Below are 15,829 nucleotides of genomic sequence, written 5' to 3' on the forward strand. Positions count from 1 at the left end.
CACGTGCCTGTAATCCCAGCTACTCAGGAGGCTGAGGCAGGAGAATTGCCTGAACCCAGGAGGCGGAGGTTGCGGTGAGTCGAGATTGCGCCATTGCACTCCAGCCTGGGTAACAAGAGCAAAACTCTGTCTAAAAAAAAAAAATCCTCTGTAATAAACAATAAGCATGTGTTTCCCTAAATTCTGTGAGCTTCTCTAGCAACTAAACCAGCCCCAGAGGGGGTTATGTGAACCCTAACTTGAAGCTGGCCATTCAGACATTCTAGGGTCCTGGACTTTCGACTGGTGGGATGGAGGGGGCCCTTGACCTATGCTTTCCGGGGCTGTCTCCAGGTAGAGGTGGCAGAACTGGATTGGACTGGTGGACGCACTCTGCTGTCCCCTGCAGGGCTGAGTGCTTGCTTGCTGGGTGGGGAAAACCTCACACACTTGGTCGCAGACGTCTTCTGTATTGATTGTCCTTGTGGTGTGAGGGCAGAGGGAAAAACTGAGTTTTTCTTAGCATCTTCGAAAGACACTGTCTTAAAAAATGAAAAGGTACGCCACAGGCTGAGATAATATATTTGCAGACCATACATCTGATAAAGGTCTCATATTCATGGCTGGGCTCGGTGGCTGACGTCTGTAATCTCAGCCCTTTGGGAGGCTGAGGCATGCAGATCAGTTGAGGTTGGCAGTTAGACCAGCCTGCGGAACATGATGAAACCCCATCTCTCCTAAAAATATGTATTTTTTAAAAATTAGCCAGGCGACATGGTGAGTGCCTGTAGTTCCAGTTACTGAGGCAGGAGAATTGTTCAAAGCCAGGTGAGTCAAGATCACGCCACTGCACTCCAGCCTGGGTGACAGAGCAAGACTGTGTCTCAAAAAAAAAAAAAAAGGTCTTTTTTTGTGTGTGTATTCAGAATACACACAAAAAACTCTTACAACTCAATAACAAGAACACAACCAACCTGATTTTTAAAATGGACAAAAGGCATTTCACCAAAGAAGAGCGGCAGATGGCAAGTAAGTCCAGTCACGGACTCTGTAACGCAACATGACGTCACAACCATCGTAAGATGAAAGCCACGTGGGTACCTCGTCTATGTTTGGGTGTGCCTCAGTACGCAAATACTCACGGCTGTGTTACTACTGCTGTGGCCTTCAGGCAGTCTCGGGCTGTGCTGGGTTGTGCCCGGGAGCACCAGGCTACCCCAACAGCCCAGGTGTGCAGGGTTGCTCCGTCTGGGTGTGCCTCTGTGCACTCTTTGATGTTCACACAGTGACAAAGTCACCTAACGACACAGTCCTCAGGACCTGTCCCCTTCATTACCTGACGTGTGACTGCATGAAAAGACACACTTGGCTATTAGAAATAAAGCTGATTCTATGTTAGGTATAACAGAATTCAAACTTAATTCACACAGAGATATGACTACATTCCTGCTCAAATATCTGAAATTAAAAAGACTGACTGTGCTAAGTGTTGGCGAGGAACACTGGTGAAAGAACTGGAACTGGTGGAAGAACTCATGCATACGTGTGGGAAGGTAAATGCAGCAACCACTCTGCAAACACTTTGGCATTGTCCTGTACAGTTGAACTCACCCACCAAATGACCCAGAAATTCCATTCCTGGGTATTTACCCAAGAGAAACAAACACCTGAGTTTACACAATGACAGGAACAGGAATGTTCACAGTAGCTTCATTTGTAACAGCCAAACCAGAAAGCAACTGAAATGTCCATCAACAAGTGAATAGACAAGTAAACTGTGGTACGTCCACACAGGGAGCACCACTTAGCAACAGAAACAAACAAATTGCTGATACATCCAACAACACGTGAGAATCTCAAAGTCTTTATGCTGAGTGTAAAAGGCCAGATACAAATTACCTAATTTCGTTTATGTACATTTGGGTACAAACTAATCTATAGTGACAGAAAGAAATAGAGATTGCCTGGGGCCAGGCAGACTTAACCACGGTGATGGTGAGATTCACTGGAGTATATCCTTAAGAGGGCAATGGTTATTGAAAATAAATGGCATCACAATCAAATTGACCCGAAGCCCTAACAAATTAAAAGCTAGAGATATTGGAGGCCATTTTCCCTGATCATAATCTAATGAAGTCACTATTACTAAAAACATGACCAAACCCATAACTACGGACATCCAAATATTAGAAGCATGGACGGGCCGGGCGCGGTGGCTCACGCCTGTAATCCCAGCGCTTTGGGAGGCCGAGGCGGGTGGATCATGAGGTCAAGAGATCGAGACCACCCTGGTCAACATGGTGAAACCCCGTCTCTACTAAAAATACAAAAATTAGCTGGGCATGGTGGTGTGTGCCTGTAATCCCAGCTACTCGGGAGGCTGAGGCAGGAGAATTGCCTGAACCCAGGAGGCGGAGGTTGCGGTGAGCCGAGATTGCGCCATTGCACTCCAGCCTGGGTAACAAGAGCGAAACCCCGTCTCAAAAAAAAAAAAAAAAAAAAAAAAAAAAAAAAAAAAAAGAAGCATGGATGGAAGTAACCCTTTGACTGATTGACTGAAGGGGAAATAAAAACAGAAACGGTAAAACTTCTAGAAAGCCATGAAAGACAAACACCAGGTGTCCCAACTTAGGGTCCACGACTAGATCCTTTTTGGGACGAAATTCATAGTCTTTCATTTTATTTTATTTTTATTTTTATTTATTTATTTATTTATTTATTTTTTGAGACGGAGTTTCGCTCTTGTTACCCAGGCTGGAGTGCAATGGCGCGATCTCGGCTCACCGCAACCTCCGCCTCCTGGGTTCAGGCAATTCTCCTGCCTCAGCCTCCTGAGTAGCTGGGATTACAGGCACGCGCCACCACGCCCAGCTAATTTTTTGTATTTTTAGTAGAGACGGGGTTTCACCATGTTGACCAGGATGGTCTTGATCTCTCGACCTCGTGATCCACCTGCCTCGGCCTCCCAAAGTGCTGGGATTACAGGCTTGAGCCACCGCGCCCGGCAGTCTTTCATTTTAAAAAAGAACGGAAAATATAGGAACTTCATTACCATCTTAAGAAATTTAAAAGAAAAACAAAACAAAATAACCCCAAATAAGACAGGAAGAGATAACTAATGAGGACAAAAGCAGAAAGCGGACAATGGTGAACGGTGGATCTGCCCGCGTCAGACCGAGGGCGTGACACGCACAGCTGCTGCAGCTGTGGTTCTGCACTATTTCGGAGGTTCCAGTGATGTGCATGAGGAAATACGACGCAGCCACAGGCCACACACGGCCATTTCGGTCAACAGCACGCCGCACATGCGGCAGTGCCCTGGACGCACAGTGCCGAGTTCTCATGGTGCCTTTTCCTTTTTGAGGCCTGGTGCCCAGACTGCAGCGCAAGGGCGCGATCTCGGCTCTTTGCAACCTCCACTTCCTGGGTTCAAGCAATTCCCATGTGTCAGCTGGGCAAGTACCTGGAATTGCAAGCATGCGCCACCACGCCCGCCTCATTTTTGCATTTTTAGCAGAGACGGGGTTTCACAATGTTGCCCAAGCTAGTCTCAAACTCCTGACCTCAAATGACTCACCCACCTTGGCCTCCCAAAGTGTTGGAATTACAGGTGTGAGTTACCATGCCTGGCCTCACAGATCTGTTCTGCACTTAGATGTACAGGCTTGCCCTGGTGAGGCGGCTGCTGTGGTGTTCACTGCGGGGTCTGTTGTGGTGTTCACTGCTGGTCTGCGGTGGTGTTCAGTGAGGGATCTGCTGTGTGGGTCTGTGATATGGGTCCTCGGGGTGGGTCCGAGGTGTGGGTCTGCTGTGTGGGTCCACTGTGTGGGTCCATGGTGTGGGTCTGCTGTGTGGGTCCACGGTGTGGGTCCGCTGTCTGGGTCCGCTGTGTGGGTCCGCTGTGTGGGTCCATGGTGTGGGTCTGCTGTGTGGGTCCACGGTGTGGGTCCGCTCTCTGGGTCCGTGGTGTGGGTCTGCTGTGTGGGTCCGCTGTGGGTCCGTGGTGTGGGTCTGCTGTGTGGGTCCGCTGTCGGTCTGTGGTATGGGCCTGCTGTGTGGGTCCATGGTGTGGGTCTGCTGTGTGGGTCTGCTGTGTGGGTCCACGGTGTGGGTCTGCTGTGTGGGTCCATGGTGTGGGTCTGCTGTGTGGGTCCATGGTGTGGTTCTGCTGTGTGGGTCCGTGGTGTGGGTCTGCTGTGTGGGTCTGCTGTGTGGGTCCATGGTGTGGGTCTGCTGTGTGGGTCCATGGTGTGGTTCTGCTGTGTGGGTCCGTGGTGTGGGTCTGCTGTGTGGGTCTGCTGTGTGGGTCCATGGTGTGGGTCTGCTGTGTGGGTCCATGGTGTGGTTCTGCTGTGTGGGTCCGTGGTGTGGGTCTGCTGTGTGGGTCTGCAGCCCCAGGGCAGTGACCGCTCCATCTGGCCTCAGCGTGTAGAGGCTGCATCATCTAGGCTTGTGAAGGTAGAGTTTGTGACAGTCCCACAGCCATGAACCTGTTCCCATCAACACAGGAGGGTAATCAGAGTTATACCCTAAAAGAGGACAGCCAGGTCTCTCTCCGTCTCTCTCACTTCTCTTCCTGATGACATGATCCTATAGCTAAGAAACTCAAGACACTCCAGTAAAAACCTACCAGAACTCATCATGGCACGTGGCAGCAGGGCTACACACAGTATCCATACCTCGGAATTAGTAGTTTTACCCCACACTGTCAAGAACAAGCTAGAAACAAGGACAGGAATGGAGTTCCACTCACAATAATGAGAAAAATACACAATAAGTAAGAAAATATAACCTACTTAGAAATAAATTTAACAAGGAAATCTACAGAACCTATATCAGAAAAAAACTACCTGTTTAAATTGTACAGTTTTGGAAAGCCATGCCAGATTCTTGGTGGGCAGGCTTAGTATCACGATGATGTCAGCTGCACCAACATTCATGTGTAATTGTATGGAATCTGGATTGCACCTCCAGCTTCAACGCCAACGCTTTTTTCTTTTTGGGACTTTGGATAGAATCAAGGTTCATATGGTAGAATCAATGTCAGAGAAGACTCAATCCAAGTGCCATGAATAAGTGAAAATGCACCTTGCGGGGGTGCGGGAAATGGCGTGAAGTCACAGAGACGGCTCTGGAGGGCGTCAGATCAGAGGCTGGCAAGCGTGGGAAGGTGCGTGCTCAGATTCTACGGGAAAGGTGGGCGGCCGCGGCCGTTCTGGAACGCGGTGCGACACTGCTGAGCAGGTGCGGGGTTCGCCCAGCGTCCGCTCCCAGGCGGCGTCCTGCTAGGGTGGGTGCTGCTCTGGGATGCTCATGCGTTGTCTGTCTCAGCGGCGGCCCTGGCATGTGGCTGGAGACGAGGCGATATCTTGGGCGTGTGGCATATGGCCACGGCACATCCACGGCAGGGAAGCTCCTGCAGCCCGCAGGAGGAGGCAGGGGCTGCTATGGGAGCGCAGCCCAAGAGCCACAGCCAGACAAGGGCGTTGCAGAGCCCATTTTTGGAAGGCAAAAAGGAAAAGCAATCATCTATGAATGTACCCATGTTTTTATGATTATCTAAAGACAGAAGGAGGATTGGAGGGTTACACGCCAGGTTCGCACTAAACCTAAACCCTGGAAACATCACAGGTGTTCTTTCCAAGCTCTCATGAAATCCTCACGAGGGCCAAGTGTCAGTCTGCACCACAGTGAGATACCAACTCACACCCACTCGGACGGCTATTATCAAAACCAGGAAATCGCAAGTGTTGACAAAACTGGAACCCTGTGCCTTGTCGTTGGGAATGAAAAACAGCGCAGCTGCTGTGGGAACAGTCTGGCAGTTCCTCAAAAAATTAAACATAGAATTGCCATATGATCCAGTGATTCCATTTCTGGGTATAGACCCATAAGAACTGAAAGTAGGGACTCACAGATACCTCCACACCCTTGTTCACAGCAGCATTAACCACAATAACCAAGATGGAAAACAAGCCAGGTGTCCATCAGCAGATGAACGGACAAGCTCAATGTAGTGTAGACACTATGGAATATTACGCAGCCTTAAAAAGAGATTAAGTTCCAACACAAACGTCAACATGGATGAACCTTCAGGACACTATGTTAAGTGAAATAAGCCAGACACAAAAGGATAAATACTCTAAGGTTCCACTTACATGAGGTCCCTAGAGTAGCCAAATTCATAGAGACAGGAAGTCAAATGGTGGGTGCCAGGGAATGGGGAAGGGAGAGTGGGGAGTGAGTGTTTAATGTAGACAGAGTTTCAGTTGGAAATGATGGAAAGTTCTGGAAATAGAGGTGTTAGTTGCACAACATTGTGATGTACTTAATGCTACTGAGTTGTATACTTAAAATGATTTAAATGGTAAATTTTATGCTACATATTTCACCACAAAAAAGAGAAGCATATACCCTACTTCAAACTATACTACAAGCCTACAGTAACCAAAGCAGCATGGTACTGGTAAAAAACAGACACATAGACCAATGGAACAGAATAGAGAATTCAGAAATAAGATTGCACACTTACAACCATCTGATTTTCAACAAAACTGACAAAAGCAAGCAATGGGGAAAGGATTCCCTATTTAATAAATGGTGCTGGGAGAACTGGCTAGCCATATGAAGAAAATGGAAACTATACTCCTGCCTTACAACTTATACAAAACTTAACTAAAGGTGGATTAAAGACTTAAATGTAAAACCCAGAAGTATAAAAAACCTAGAAGAAAACCTAAGCAATACCATTCAGGACATAGGCATGGGCAAGGATTTCATGATGAAAACATCAAAAGCAATTGCAAATAAAGCAAAAATTGACAAGTGGGATCTAATTAAATTGAAGAGCTTCTGCACAGCAAAAGAAACGATCAGCACGTGAACAGCGTGAACAGTATCACCCTTGTTGCCCAGGCTGGGGTGCAACCTCCACCTCCCGTGTTCAAGAGATTCTTCTGCCTCAGCTTCCCAAGCAGCTGAGATTATGAGCAGATGTCACCATGCCCGGCCAAACTTTTTTTTTTTTTTTTTTTTTGACTAGAGATGGGGTTTCACCATGTTGATCAGACTGGTCTCAAACTCCTGACCTCAGGTGATCTGCCCTCCTCGCTCTCCCAAAGTGCTGAAATTACAGGCATGCGCCAACTTGCCTGGCCTTAAAATTTTTTTTTAAAAAGAGAAGGGGCTGGGCATGGTGGCTCACGCCTGTAATCCCAGCACTTTGGGAGGTGGAGGTGGGCGAATCACGAGGTCAGGAGTTCAAGATCAGCCTGGCCAACATGGTGAAACCCTGTCTCTACTAAAAATACAAAAATTAGCTGGATATGTTGGTGCGTTCCTGTAATCCCAGCTACTTGGGAGGTTGAGGCAGGAGAATGGTTGAACTGAGACCCAGGAGGAGGCTGCAGTGAGTTGAGATTGCACCACTGCTCTCCAGCCTGGGCTACAGAGTAAGACTCCATCTAAAAAAAAAAAAAAAAAAAATAGAGGGAGAGAGAAGCATAAATTTAAATGATTTATAATCCCACCTGTCAAAAAACTGTCCGGCCACCTCTGTTGACATTTGTCTTTCTTGTCATATTAATCTCAATATGTTTTCCAGAGCAGAAATAAGGCTCCATGTTTTGGCTCAGAGTCACGGCACAGGTGCAGCACAACCAGGAATAAAGCATCCTCGGCTGTGTGCAAGGCCACGCCTATCATCCCAGCACTTCGGGAGGCTGAGGTGGCCGGATCGCTTGAGCCCATGAGCTCGAGACCAGCCTGGATAACATGGCAAAACCCTGTCTCTACAAAGAAGTTATGAAAAATTAGCCAGGCGTAGTCTCAGCTACCTGGGATGCTAAGGTGGGAGTATCTCTTGAGTCTGGGAGGTGGAGGTTGCAGTGAGCTGAGATCACGCCACTGCACTCCAGCCTGGGCAACAAAGCAAGACCCTGGCTTGAAAATAAAAAATAAAAGGCCAGGTGCGGTGCCTCATACCTGTGATCCCAGCACTCTGGGAGGCAGAGGCAGACATATCGCAAGATTGGGAGATCGAGACCACCCTAGCTAACAAGGTGAAACCCTGCCTCTACTAAAAAATGCAAAAATTAGCCAGGCATGGTGGCATGCACCTGTAGTCCCAGCTACTAGGGAGGCTGAGGCAGGAGAATCGCTTTAACCCAAGAGGCGGAGGTAGCAGTGAGCCGAGATTGCACCACTGCACTCCAGCCTGGGCGACAGAGCCAGACTTTGCCTCAAAAATAAATAAATAAATAAATAAACAAACAAACAAATAAAATAAAAATAAAATAATCCTCCTCCTGGGCCCTTGTAAACATAACAACATCTCTACAACAACGAATAAGTTGGAAAATGTTAAAACCACAGTTACCACATCTCCAGGAACTGGATGTATCAAGGCCTCCATCCAGCAGCATCTAAGGGGTGGCCCATGCCATCAGTTCCCTGAAATGCCCTCCTTCCCAGCAAGCCCAGGCGCATACAGCAAAACGTACCTCACTCCAGCTGCCAGGGAAAAAGTAATCAAACCAACCAAGGCGGGAGAGGAAAGGAATTTGCAAAGCCAATGGCAAAATGAATCCACTGAGAAAGACAAATGTCAAGAGAATCAAGTGCCGGAGGTGGGTCTTGAACCTTCCACGAAGCAGGCATCGGCAGCCGGCTCAGCGTGAGAAGACAGAAAGAAGCCTGGGACACACAAAATTAGGGGCAGCGATGGAGAAAGTCACACCCAGAAAGCAAATAAAATGCTCGAATAATACATTACACACTCCACCCTGATGCTTTTAAAAACTTGAATGAAATGGATTGTCTTTAAAAACTGTTGTGAAAATCTGAGAACGATGTCTAAGAATTCACAGATGGATTCTTTCAAACATTCAAGAAACAGATAATTCCAATGATATTTAGAATGTTCTTGGAATGGATAAAAAGAAGGAAACCCTCTGGGTTATTTTTGTGAAATTAACATAAGAGCAATGCCAAAAATTGGCGGAGAGATAGCGATAGAGATGGAGAGAGCGCGGTGCGCGGGCGGCCGCCGGGCAAGAATGTCAGTCAGTGCCGAGCGCTGGGCCGGAGCTGGGGGAGAGTCTGGCGTTCTTCACTGATTCCACGGAAACACATGAGTACTCAGTGGGCTCATTTTAACAAAGTCGGGATGGTTCAATATTCAAACACTGTTGTACCCCTGACGGTGGGAACCGTACCTCGCAGGTGATATTCTCAAGGCTGGCGGGTGGCTCCCGGCACCCCACATCCCTGCCCACAGACAGTGGAACAAGGATGACTCCCCAAGGCCCCTTCAGCCTGGGTAGGGCAGGCGTGCATGGGATAGGGCCCAGACAGAGCTTCTCACTCTCCCCAGAAAGGGGCCCTGTGGCTGCCCAGCCTCGGCCCTGCTCCCCGCCCTCACTCTGCCTATAACGCGGACACATGGCCTGAGGGGGTGGGGGGGACCTCAGGTCATGGGGCCCACATGCGTGACCACTCCATGATCATCGCAAAGGCAGGCGTCCTCTGTAACTCTCAGAACTCAGCTTTTTTTTTTTTTCTTTTTTTGGGACGGAGTTTCACTCTTGTTACCCATGCTGGAGTGCAATGGCGCGATCTCGGCTCACCACAACCTCCGCCTCCTGGGTTCAGGCAATTCTCCTGCCTCAGCCTCCTGAGTAGCTGGGATTACAGGCACGCGCCACCATGCCCAGCTAATTTTTTGTATTTTTAGTAGAGACAGGGTTTCACCATGTTGACCAGGATGGTCTCGATCTCTTGACCTCGTGATCCACCCGCCTCGGCCTCCCAAAGTGCTGGGATTACAGGCTTGAGCCACCGCGCCCGGCCAGAACTCAGCTTTTAAATAGCTTTATGGAGGCGTAATTGACATACGAACCTCAGTGTTGACACATGTATCACGTATGCAGCTGTCACCACAATCAAGACACTGGACACATCCAGCCCCAGGTTTCGTGGTGGCCTATGTGGCCCTCCCACTCACCACTCCAACCACTGACCCACCTCCTGTCACTGTGGATTATGAGCTTTCTCTAGAACTTTATATGAAGGGAGGCGTGCTATATGTGGTAACTGCAGCAGGCGGGGGACCCCGTTTACTGAGCTCGCTGCTTTCCCAGGACACCCCATCACACCAGCAGCTCCCCAGCTCCATGCTGAGCAGGACCCCACGGTGTGGACGCACACAGCTCCTTCATCCACCCCCTGTGCATGGCCCGTGGCTTGTTCCTGTATGTGTCCATGTGGACTTACACTTTCATTTCTCTGGGGTCAATGTCTAGGAGCAGAATTGCTCAGTTGTGTATTACATTTCTATTTGCTTTTTAAGAAACTGTCAAGCTGTTTTCCAACGTGGTCGTGCCATTTTAAGCCCCCACTGGAGTGCATGGGGGTATGGGTTTCTCCACATGTCTGAGGACACCTGGCTCTGCTGTCCCTGGCTGCCTTAGTGGGTGTGGTCACGTCTCGCCGTGACACCCCCGTAACCAGTGCCGCCCAGCGTCTTCACATAACCTTAGTAGCTCTTCCTGTAGTTCCTGTATGTTCTTTGGGGAGATATCGATTCAAATCTTTTGCACAATTTTCTTTATTCTTTTTTTTTTTTTTTTTTGAGTTGGAGTTTCACTCTTGTTGCCAAGGCTGGAGTGCAATGGTGTGGTCTTGGCTCACTGCAACTTCCGCCTCCCAGGTTCAGGCGATTCTCCTGCCTCAGCCTCCTGAGTAGCTGGGATCACAGGTGCCCACCACCATACCTGGTTAATTTTTGTATTTTTAGTAGAGACGGGGTTTCACCACGTTAGCCAGGCTGGTCTTGAACTCCCAAGCTCAAGTGATCTGCCCGCCTCAGCCTCCCACAGTGCTAGGATTACAGGCATTAGCCACCATGCTTGGCCTGCATGTTTTGAAAAATAAACTTTTTTATTTTATTATTTTTTTTGAGACTGAATTTCACTATGTCGCCTAGGCTGGAGTGCAGTGGTGCAATCTCTGCTCACTGCAGCCTTTGCCTCCTGGATTCAAGCAATTCTCCTGTCTCAGCTGCCCAAGCAGCTCAGATTACAGGCACCTGCCACCATGCCTGGCTAATTTTTGTATGGTAGAGATAGGGTTTCTCCATGTTGGCCAGGCTGCTCTTGAACTTCTGACCTCAGGTGATCCACCTGCCTCAGCTGCCCACCAAAGTCCTGAAATTACGGGTATAAGCCACCGTGCCCGGCCTTTTTGTTTTTTAGTGATTTTGTTTTGTTTGAGACGGAGTCTCACTCTGTCACCAGGCTGGAATGCAATGGTGTGATCTTGGCTCACTGCAATCTCTGCCTCCTGGGTTCAGGATATTCTCCTGCCTCAGCCTCCTGAGTAGCTGGGATTACAGGCAAGTGCCACCACGCCTGGCTAATTTTTGTATTTTTAGTAGAGACAGGGTTTCATCATGTTTGCCAGGATGGTCTCGATCTCCTGACCTTGCAATCCTCCCGCCTCGGCCTCCCAAAGTGCTGGGATGACAGGTGGGAGACATTGCCTAATGGTGTCTTTTAATATGTTTTTTCTTTCATCTGAGTTGTCAAATTCATTGGCGTGAAGTTGTTCACACTTATCATTCTTACAGTAACCACACAAGCTGTGGTGACGCCACCTCTCTCATCTCTGACACTGGCTGTTTGTGTCTTTTCTCTTTTCTTCCCGATCGGTGTGGCAACAGGTTTATCAACTCTTTTTTGAGGCATGGTCTTGCTCTGTTGCCGAGGCTGGAGTGCAGTGATGCCACCAGAGATCACTGCTGCCTCCGCAGCCTGGGCTCAAGCCATCCTCCCGCCCCAGCATCCTAAGTAGCTGGGACTACAGGTACACACCACCACATCTAGCTAAATTAAAAAAAAAAAAATTGTAGAAATGGGATCTCACCATGTGGCCCAGGCTGGTCTCAAACTCCTCCCTCAAGTGATTCTCCCACCTGGGCTTCTCAAGTGCTGGGATTACAGGTGTGAGCCACCACACCTGGCCTAGGTTTACAGCTTTTATTGATCCTCTTTAAAAACTAGGTTTGGATTTCTTTTCTCTGCTGTTTTATTCATTTCTGCTCTTATCTTTTTCTCTTTCTTCTGCTTATTTGGGTTTCATTTGCTTTTGTTTTTCTAACTTATGTTAAAAGCTAAAGTTAATAATTTGAGATCTTTCTTGCTTCTAATAGAGGTATTTAGTGATAGTTTCTAAACACTGCACTAGCTAAATCCCACAAATTTTGCGTTTTTAAAAAATTTCCATTCAGTTCACAATACTTTCTAATTTCCTTTTTCTGTCATTGTTGTTTTTTCTCCAAGACAGAGTCTCACTCTGTCCCCCCGGCTGGAGTGCAATGGTGCGATCTCAGCTCACTCCAACCTCCACCTCCCGGGTTCAAGCGATTCTACTGCCTCAGCCTCTGAAGTAGCTGGGATTACAGGCTTGCACCACCCCCCAACCCTCCGCTAATTTTTGTATTTTTGGTAGAGATGGGTTTCACCATATTGGCCAGGTTGGTCTTGAACTCCTGACCTCAGGTGATCCATCCGCCTCAGCCTCCCAAAGTGCTGGGATTACAGGTGTGAGCCACTGCGCCCGGCCCTCTGCCTGACTCTTCATTTCTGCCTCATGGACCTGGAGATGGAGGATGGCCCCCACACTCACGGCACTCTCTCTGCCAGGATCTGTGGCAAAAATCTTTGAACTTGTTTCTTACTGCAGTGGTGAACTGAATCTGCACCGTAAATCTGAAGAACCAGGAGTCCGGGAGAAACACGAGGTGGGGTCCCTGTGCCAGAGACACGGCCAGGCAGGCATGGCCTGGACAGGGGGCAGACACAAGCCATGGGCACCTGCCGGTATGAACGAGAATGCTATGTGAGGGGCCCCTGGCACAGGCAACTATGGTTCAAGCCGTCCACCAGGTTGAAGAAGGATCCTGTGAGAGGCACCAGGTCACCCCCCTTCATTTCTTGTTAGGGAAGGGCTGCCAGCTGCCACACACTGGGACTCCAGTTTATCTGGGGGGCTCCCAAAACAGAGCTCAGAGACAACACAGAGAACAGAAGAAAACTTGTAAAGAGAACAAAAATTTAGAAAACAGAAACGAGCTCCTGGAAATTAAAAATATAAATGCAGAAATTAAAAATTCAGTTGAGGCTGGGCGTGGTGGCTCATGCCTGTAATTCCAGCACTTTGGGAGGCCGAGGTGGGTGGATCACGAGGTCGAGAGATCGAGACCAACCTGGTCAACATGGTGAAACCCCGTCTCGACTAAAAATACAAAGAATTAGCTGGGCATGGTGGCGCGTGCCTGTAATCCCAGCTACTCAGGAGGCTGAGGCAGGAGAATTGCCTGAACCCAGGAGGCGGAGGTTGCGGTGAGCCGAGATCGCGCCATTGCACTCCAGCCTGGGTGACAAGAGCAAAACTCCGTCTCAAAAAAAAAAAAAAAAATTCAGTTGAAATGTTAGAAGATAAAAATAAAGGGCCAGGTGTGGTGGGTCACACCTGTAATCCCACCACTTTGGGAGGCTGAGGCAGCGGATCACCTGAGGTCAGGAATTCGAGACCAGCTTGGCCAACATGGTGAAACCCCAGGAATTCGAGACCAGCCTGGCCAACATGGTGAAACCCCATCTCTGCTAAAAATACAAAAAAAAAACTAGCTGGGTGTGGTGGCGGGCACCTGTAGTCCAAGCTGCTCAGGAGGCTGCGGCAGGAGAATCGCTTGAACCCAGGAGGCGGAGGTTGCAGTGAGCCGAGATCACACCACGGCACTCCAGCCTGGATCTGGGTGACAGAGCAAGCCTCTGTCTCAAAAAAAAAAAAAAAAAAATACTCATATAAGGTCTTGGAATCTTGAAATTTCAGAACTATAGGATCAAAGAGGAAACTGTAAAAGCCTCCAGAGAGAAAATACAACCACGTAAAGGGCATTGAGAGGAACTGTGGCTTTGACTTTCCAACAGGAACATTAGAAGCTGGAACAGAAAAAAGGCTTCAAAATTCTTTTACGTCTTCAGTTTTATACCCAGCCTAACTACCAATTAAGCGCTGGAATGGTAAAGACACATCATGTACTTTCCAGGACCCTTTCTCAGGAAGGTCATGGATGATCTAAACCCAGGGGGAGGGGAGGGGACGGAAGACCCAGGCCCCTGCTCAGCTGCAGTCTAGAAAGCACTCTCTCCAGCAGGGAGGGAAGGGACTTCTCCATGGGAGAGAAACATAACCAGCAGTTCACCTGGCACCCACACGAAGACACTGCATAGAGAGGCTGCTGGACACTGTGGGAAGAATCAGAGGCAGCACACAGCAATGTAGGTCAATAAAAAATAAACTACAGGCCGGGCACAGTGGCTCACGCCTGTAATCCCAGCACTTTGGGAGGCTGAGGTGAGCGGATCACCTGAGGTCAGAAGTTAGAGAAACCCCATCTCTACTAAACATACAAAAACTAGCTGGGCATGGTGGCATGCACCTGTAAACCCAGCTACTTGGGAGCTGAGGCAGGAGAATCGCTTGAACCTGGGAGGTGGAGGTTGCAGTGAGCCGAGATCACGCCACTGCATTTCAGCCTGGCAACGGAGCGAAACTCCATCTCAAAAAAAAAAATGAACCACAGAACAAATGAAAGGCTTGATAAGAAATGCCATCGCAGTGCACTGCAGGGCTTATAGGTGAGCAGGGTTTGCATGCAGCCACCGAGGGGTGTGGGAGCAGGTTTGTAGGCACCGGATGCTCGAGAGCCGTTCTGGGAGGTAAACGTGCGGCGTCTGAGGTGACCCCATGTGGTGCTTACTTGAAACTAAGACTCACACCACTGAGTGGGGTGCTTGAGAAGCCCGTCATTTTAAGTTCCACTTATCTCCTTCAGTCTCAGTTAAAATTGTAACAGGTTTCACAGGTCATACATCTCAATGGCACTTACACAAGTTTGCCGCAGCAAATCCGGCCTCTGCCCAGGCTCTTGTTAGAACGGGAGGGGAAGCTGAGGACGCCTACACACCACCGGTGTGACTTGGACTAAGGTCAGCACTCCATTTCTCATCACCAAGACATTGACTCTGTCTAAATATCTGCAAAATAAATAACGACTTCCCGGAAATATCCACCATTCAAAGATCTTTTGTTATCTGTCCTTGAGAATATAAAAGCCTGCCAAGGGAAGTTCTATTTGTTACAATGTTTATTGTTGAGCTATTTAAATCATATTCACCTCAGAGGCTGGTTCTTCTCAGCAGCCTGAGATGTCAACCCACTGACTCCACTCAGTAAGTCCTAATGAATCAACAGCACCAACAACTTTGCAGTTTTTTAGATTTAGAAACGGATCTGAAGGCATTCTCCCTGAAATTATTCTTAAATGAAATGATGAGTGATTTCAGAACAATGTAGTATCTCAGTTTTCCCAGTGATTTGCTCATATCACTTCTTTATACTTTTCTATATTACTTGAATTCTTTTCCTAGCCTGGGAAACACAGTGGGACCCCGTCTAACAAAAATTTAGCCAGGTGTAGCGTTGCAAGTGAGCCTTCCACCTTACTCAGGAGGCTAAGGTAGAAGGCTCCCTTGAGCCCGAGAGGTTGAAGCTGCCGTGAGCTGTGATGGCTCCATTGCACTCCAGCCTGGGCAACAGAGCGAGACCCTGTCTCAAAAATTACAAACAGAGACCAAAAGATGGGAGAGGAGCAAGAAGAGAATAAACTGCCAGAACTCCTGGAACTGCGTTGTTAAGGGCTGGGAACACTGGGCATCATTTCCACTCTGGCACTTAGGGCTTACGTCATGTTTAAAAGAGCACACACATCCCAGTGCACTGCAGA

At 48.5% G+C, this 15,829-nt stretch overlaps 1 protein-coding gene across 2 annotated transcripts in view; it reads right to left on the reverse strand.

Moving 5' to 3' along the window:
- CPLX1 (complexin 1) overlaps positions 1-15,829 on the reverse strand; it is a 43,704-nt gene that overhangs the window by 15,800 nt on the left and 12,075 nt on the right. The gene's annotated exons all lie outside the window — the stretch shown is intronic.

Source organism: Saimiri boliviensis, chromosome 3 (genome assembly GCF_048565385.1).
Source record: "Saimiri boliviensis isolate mSaiBol1 chromosome 3, mSaiBol1.pri, whole genome shotgun sequence".
Classification (NCBI taxonomy): domain Eukaryota; kingdom Metazoa; phylum Chordata; class Mammalia; order Primates; family Cebidae; genus Saimiri; species Saimiri boliviensis.